At 33.6% G+C, this 7,128-nt stretch overlaps 1 long non-coding RNA gene across 1 annotated transcript; it reads right to left on the bottom strand.

Annotated features, from left to right (window-relative positions):
- Positions 1–1,088: 1,088 nt before the first annotated feature.
- LOC140809499 (uncharacterized) lies at positions 1,089–5,504 on the bottom strand. The gene is made up of 2 exons (XR_012113117.1): positions 4,655–5,504; positions 1,089–1,325 (listed from the first exon to the last, which is right to left on the bottom strand). It is a non-coding gene; the product is annotated as an uncharacterized lncRNA (long non-coding RNA).
- Positions 5,505–7,128: the final 1,624 nt, after the last annotated feature.

Below are 7,128 nucleotides of genomic sequence, written 5' to 3'. Positions count from 1 at the left end.
TGACATAACAAAATGTTCACTACTGCAAGGATTTCGCTAAATACATAGCAAATAAAGTATAAATTGGAAAACTCCTTTAATATTTTTTTAAAAAAACCGAAATATTGTAAGTAGATGAATTGAGAAAGAATACAAATTGTATCATCGTACATCGAAAAATTATAATGTATGAAAATATTAAAAACATAATCATACGCTAAACTCATGAAACCATGCTAAAATCATACTAATAGTTTTATGAAATTTATTCGCAAAACCACCCCGTATCACATCCAAAGACTTGAAGCCAGTGAAAAACTGAAAAAATAAAAATAAAAGGACAGAAAACTATCTGTGACGCATAAAACTAATGCCCATGTAGTTTACATTTAAAAATTTAGGCGCGAAAGAACTATAACATGTAAATTTTTTTTATTTTATATATTATCATGACGACCACCTTTACGTGCACACGTGAGAGAAATAGAAAAGTAGTTGAATATGATACCAATTAATCACTTCACGAAAATTTTAAACCAATCCTTAACCAAATCACTTAGATATACACCGGGATACTATCATAATTGTAGCATTCAAGTTGAACATTGCCGCATCAATGCAAGCTCTCACTCTCACGCATGCGCCACGGAATTAAAATAAGCATCGATACACAAAAAAAAAATTAAAAAGACTTATGAATTAATGAACTGAAAAGGAAAACCAAAGTTGATTCTCCGTTACTAAAATTTAAAGGAGAAATTTTTTCAATATTACCTGCCAAAAAAAATGGTCACCGACGTAAACAGAAACAGAATACACGAAAGAGAATAGCAAAGATCTAAACATTTCATCATCAAAAGATTTAAAGTCTCATTAACAAATGAAGGTCAAACACAACCATCCAAAATATTTTTGAGATTCTTGCACAATTTGTGAAATCCTTGCATATAATAAAATGTGAAGAAGATGAAAAGAATAAAAAATACAAAAATGGTAAAAATTAAACAGAGAACATAAAGCAAATATATTATATTGTTTGTTGTATTTCTAGCAAGAAAATATAGAAAACTTTTCTAATTCTAAAAATTAAAAATAAAAAACCCAAGAAATTCATATGTTTACCTTTTTAATTGAGAATAAAATTACAGATCTTAGTTTCCGTGTAAGATCTTAATCTGGATTTTTTAGGATCTTTATTTACCACAACAATAGTGAATTCAGCAAAATGACTCCTTCATGTTCGTATGGAAGCGAACCATAATACAAAGTTCAAACCACATATTAATTTTGTGAAAACTTATCAATCTTCCATGTATACTTTCCATATAACTCCGAAGGTTTTGGTCCTGCAGCATAAGAAGAGATACAAATTAACAATGATGATGACAAAGTTGTTGTATAATGGTGTAGAAAAAATTAATGTAATGTTCTGTGCTATAAGATGAACATGTAAATTTGAACATGCAGGCACGCCATTTCCAAATCCCAAACTACATCAGGTACGTAATAGTTTGAAATTAGACAATAGCAATAACATCATGACAGCGAAAATGATATCACAGGTGACATTAGGATAAATACTTGAAACGTACGTAAGCAACTAATTTATGGACGTGACTACAATGCAAAAGAAATGTATGACCTCTTACACATAATTGCACGTGACAAAGAAGCCAACTTGAGAAAGGTATGGTGAGTATGAAACAATACTTAATAGTTAATACATGCAAACCTAGAGGTATTGACTCCTTTTAGTTGTTGTATAATGGTGCATAACAGATTCATGTAATGTCCTTCATTTGACTTGCAAAATTGTTGGCTTGTTTATAACCTCTAAGCATGATGCTATTGCCACATATTTAAGTTCTACCTTTTGAAAAATGAGAGAGTGCATACCAAGAGACTAAATTTGTGGGGACCCGGACGCTAATCAAGTTCTTAATCATAATTGGGACTAATTAATCAATTAAAACAGGGTCTAAATTTTTTTTTAAAATGCGGAACGTAGTGACATCAAAACATATATACATATCAGTATATAAAATACAACTCCTGTATCACAAACATTTATTCAAACTAGGGTTTAAAACTAAAGTCAAGTGTTCAACCCTATCTCTAGTCCAAGTCCGGAGCCTCCACGCTAATCATGATCTCTCTCATCTCCTGGACCCTGATCCTGTCCCACCTGTTGTCAAGTACACATACAGACAAGACAACAGCCGGATAAACCGGTGAGAATATACTCCCAGTATAAATCAATGAAACATGCAATCATATAAACAAATATAAAGCATGTAATCAGGTAACATGAATATGTATCATAATCCGAAACATAAACAATACTCGTAGCTACATCATTTAAGACTAGACTCAATCCTAGTCTAGGGATCCCGGTTTCCAGATGTGGTATTCCTATATCGAATTCCGTAAAGGATGGAACCATAATTTCTATTACTCGATATAACCAGTGCCCCGGTATTCCTATATCGAATTCCGTAATAGAAGAATTCCAACCCCTTTACTCGATATAACCAAATATGGTGTTCCTATATCGAATTCCGTAATGGATTCCATTACTCGATATAACCATACATCCAGTGTCCTGACCTATCCGTCATGGACTGTAGTTCTATCGCTAATATCCTATCTTGAGACATCGTGCAATGTGCCGTGGCGATACCACCACTATCCGGCACTTCTGTCACAAGATAACTAGCCTAATACATGTCATCTAATTCCAAGAGGACAAGTACATTAATCAAGGTAATGCAAATATCCATGCAATAAAATAAAGTATGTGATTTAGGGAAACCCAAGTCTAAACCGACTTAAGTCCATCTCCCAATACCACATTGACTTATACCTTTCGTTGCAGTCTCGGTTTCCTGCTCAGTCGAAGTCCTGAATTCACAGTCTGTCTGGTAATGACAATATGAATAATCTCATATCAATATACCACTCGAATCAATAACAATCTGATAATTCTCGATTTAATTCAAAATCAACGGCATAACGGTACAATCTCCATATTCCCGTCAATACCATATCACCAGATAACCGTTACAATCCATAACCCATATCCAATACAATCTATAATCAATCCATAATCCAAATCTGTCCGGTATCAACTGATTATAATCAGAAAATCATAACAATTTCATAATCAGTCTATTTCTTAATCTGACTTCGATTCTATGATGTCTACTATGTCAAGAACAACATATATGAGTTCCATTCAATTCTGACAATAGCATAATTTCAAAGCATGTCAAAACGTAGCAAAACTTACGTCAAAGTGTAGCCTACGTTGCTAGGAACTCGGTACCGAAGTCAGAATCAAAATCAGGCGGACGGATTGATCGCACGATTGAATTTGAAATCGAAATCCCTCGGCTTCCTTTCTTTCTCGATCTCCTTTCTGAAGAAATGTTTGCATGTATATATATATATATATACTCACACATGCAGCCGAGCAAGTGGCTCGCCCGTGGCCAACCACGTCTCGCGCATATGCGCGCGTTCCTCGGCGCATATGCGCGAGACCTTCGGGTCTCCGCACAACAGCTCGCGCATATGCGCGACACCCTCCGCGCATATGCGCGAGATCTTCGGCATTCTGGGCGCGGCTACTGTCTCCTTCGCGCATATGCGCGCAATCACTCGCGCATATGCGCGAAGCCCACTGTACGATGCGCGCATGTGCGCGCCTTGGCTCGCGCATGTGCGTGAGTCCTTCGCACCAATACACACACTTTTCACACTTATGTGTATTTCATGTCCCGATTAATCCTTTCATAATCATATCCAATTATAACTCAATAATTACCGATTACTGGGATTAATTTTCCGGGCATTACAAAATTAGTATGCCTTTATCTTGTTTAGTACATAATAACAGCTAGATAACACATCACTTCATCTAGATATACGAAAAAATGAATTCTATTTGGTAAACTTCTATGTTTTTTGTTTAATAATATATGACAGATAATTTTTATAATCTAGTATACTTTAGTATAGTCACTTCTGACATACCAAACCGTAAAAGAACGATATTTAATTTGCTCTATTTAAAATAAGACGGCTCTATACTGTAGGATTACCATTGAAAAAGAGGCCTGACATAAAAAGAGACCAAGGTAATTGGTATGACACCATTGCCTTTAATATATAGTGATAGATATGTTGTAGTTTTGCGAAAAGGGATGCAATACCAAGAGTTTAAGGTAGTTTCTGTAATACTCTCTCCGTACGTAGTGGTAGATGTATAAAAACTTAAGGGGGGGGGGGGGTAGTATGGCACAGATCCTTCAATATATGGTAATAGATTGTATGGCACAGTTCCTTTAATCACACTAAAACAGTATTTTCATATTTTAATCTAATGTTTCTTCTCCATATTCGCTATCCTCCTTCAGCTCATTTAACACCTACATCCACACATGACAATAGTTAACTTCTAAATGTAAGTTTTGGGCGAGGAACGGAGATGTTGCTCGCCTGAAGAAGTTCATAATCATCTTCATCAAGCACATAATTCCTCTCAGAGTCCCTATAGTGAACCAGAGACATTTTTATCAAGGAAAAAAACATGTTTTCATCCCTGGACTACAGAATAGCAGAGTGAATATTGTAAATAAAAGTATCCACGCGATTGATGAAATAAATAAATAACCTTTTCTTCCTTTTCTTCTTCTTTTGCCTCTCATCATCACTATCACCCCTGTTTTATTCTTCCTCCCCCTCTTCTTCATCAACATCATCCACTATGAAACCATCTTTCTCATATTCATCCTGCCCTTCTTCTGTATCAAAAGACCAACAGATTTCATGGTGGAAAGCATCATGAACAGATTTTTTACAGTGAGGAAAAAATAGAACCGTATTCTAGTAAAGTATAATAGAAAGGGAGAAAGATGTCTACCACACATCTCAGGAGATAAATTTTGTGATGTACATATTCTAGAACAATAAAACTCATCCTTTTAATTTCATTATTCTTTTTTCTCATATGCAGAATTCTGGTTCTTGAGAAATGATAAAAAAAATTATATCAATAAATACCGTTTTGTTGACACTAAGGAGAGGATGTCTGACGTCGAGCGTCTCAACCAACTGGTCGAATTATCGAGGAAGACATATACGGCGTCCGAGATTACGTCAATCGTGGACGTATTTTATATCTTCCGAGAGAGAAAAAAATTCTCAGTTTGTCAGGGTGCTGTATACAGGCGCTGGCCTCGGCAGCCGTGTTCTCCGGCGAGCAATTGAAACTTCACTCCAATTCGCTTGTTTTGGAAGGGAAGAAGCGGAGGCGACGTGGACGTGTGTTTAGATTTTCTGAGAGACAACAATTCTTGAGTGCGTCAGGGTGCTCTACAGGCGCTGGACTCGGCCGCTGACTCCACTTCAATGCGATTGTTTGTTTTGGAAGGGAAGAGGCGACAATTTGAGAATGAAGTTTGTAGCGTTTGGCACTTGTGAGGGAAGAAATAATCGATTGGATCTTGAGAAAACTGGGAAAATGAGGAAAAAGGGAGGCACGGAAGAGTTTATTAAGAAAAAGAGAGTGAATGTAATTTACCTTTTTATCATTTGTTTAAAATTTGTTTAAAAACTAATTTTTTTATTAGTGTATTTTAATTTTATATATAATAAAATTTATAATTTATTTAAATAAAAAAACTGACTCCATTCAATTTTTTTATCTTCCCCGACTCAATTCTAAATTTCATTTCATTTTTTATCTCCACAAAAAATATTTTTCTTCTCAACCTTTCATCCTCTAATTTTTTGGCTAACAATTTAACAACAAATCCAAATATCGAAAAAAAAATTATTTTGAGATATAAAATTTATTGGATCCACCCTGAGTCGTGAAACCAAAAATTGTATCACGACCCACGATTTCATGACCCTGGGTCGCGAAGCACAAGCCTTCACGACTCATGGGTCGTGAAGCACAAGCACTTGTGCTTCACAGTGAAGTGCTTCACAGTGAAGTGCTTCACGACCCAACAAAGTGTTGGGTCGTGAAGCTGTGAAGCACAGCACTTGTGCTTCACTACCTCGACCCACGCGACCCAATTTTGGTGGGTCGCGTGGGTCGAGATGGGCATTTATATATATATATTAATATATTGTAACATATGGATCGAGAAGCATATTATTATAAAATTTGTTAAAAATTTTAGTATAATTATAAAATTTGTTATACAATAAACATTAATTTAACATCCTTTGATATTCATTCATTAACTGAATATGTAATGAATTTTTTTAGTTCTATTATTATAAAATTTGTTAAGAATTTTAGTAGAATTATAAAATTTGTTAATGTTTATATACAATAAACATTAATTTCATTTGCTTCGATATACATTCATTAAAGTGAATATGTAATGAAATTTGTTATGAATTTTTTTAGTTCTATTATTATAAAATTTGTTATGAATTTTAGTGGAATTATAAAATTTGTTAAGATTTTTAGTGAGTATAAATTCAACCCACATTGTTAGAATAAGAGATATATTTTTCTACTTGTTGTGAATTTTTTAACTAACATACTTAAATTAACATATAACTAATGTTTACACAAATAAATTTTTTATATATATTTACATTCTAATCATATATAAAGTGGATTATATATTATAAAATGATCAAAACTCAAAAATATCAAAAATTTCTACCTACTCGACCCATCTCGACTCAAACTCGACCCAAACCCTAAACCCTAAACCAAACCTCTAACATTATCACTCAACCAATTCTTTTTATTTTTTTATTTAAAAAACATAAAAAAATAAAAAAAATTAAAAGAGAGGGTCGAGCACTCTTCATTTTTTTTATTTAAAAAAAAATTAGAAATACTCTTCATTTTTTTTATTTTTTTTTTAAAAAAAATTATTTTAAAAAAATAGAAGTAGAAGAGTGGGTCGTGCTCTTCGCGACCCACTCTTCCATTTTTTTTTAATAAATTTATTTTTAAAAAATAATAAAAAATTAGAAGTAGAAGAGTGGCCCACTCTTCATTTTTTTTAACGACTTAATTAATGATCTTATCTAACCAACAGATTCAACTCCCTTCTCTCGATTTCAAAAAGTCAAAATCCTTTTTATTTAATTAAATTTTAAATGGATCGTATA

This window comes from Primulina eburnea, chromosome 13 (assembly GCF_022965805.1).
Source record: "Primulina eburnea isolate SZY01 chromosome 13, ASM2296580v1, whole genome shotgun sequence".
NCBI classification, from domain to species: Eukaryota; Viridiplantae; Streptophyta; class Magnoliopsida; order Lamiales; family Gesneriaceae; genus Primulina; species Primulina eburnea.
Note: the sequence above shows the minus strand (reverse complement) of the source record. Positions and strands in the feature narration are given on the sequence as shown.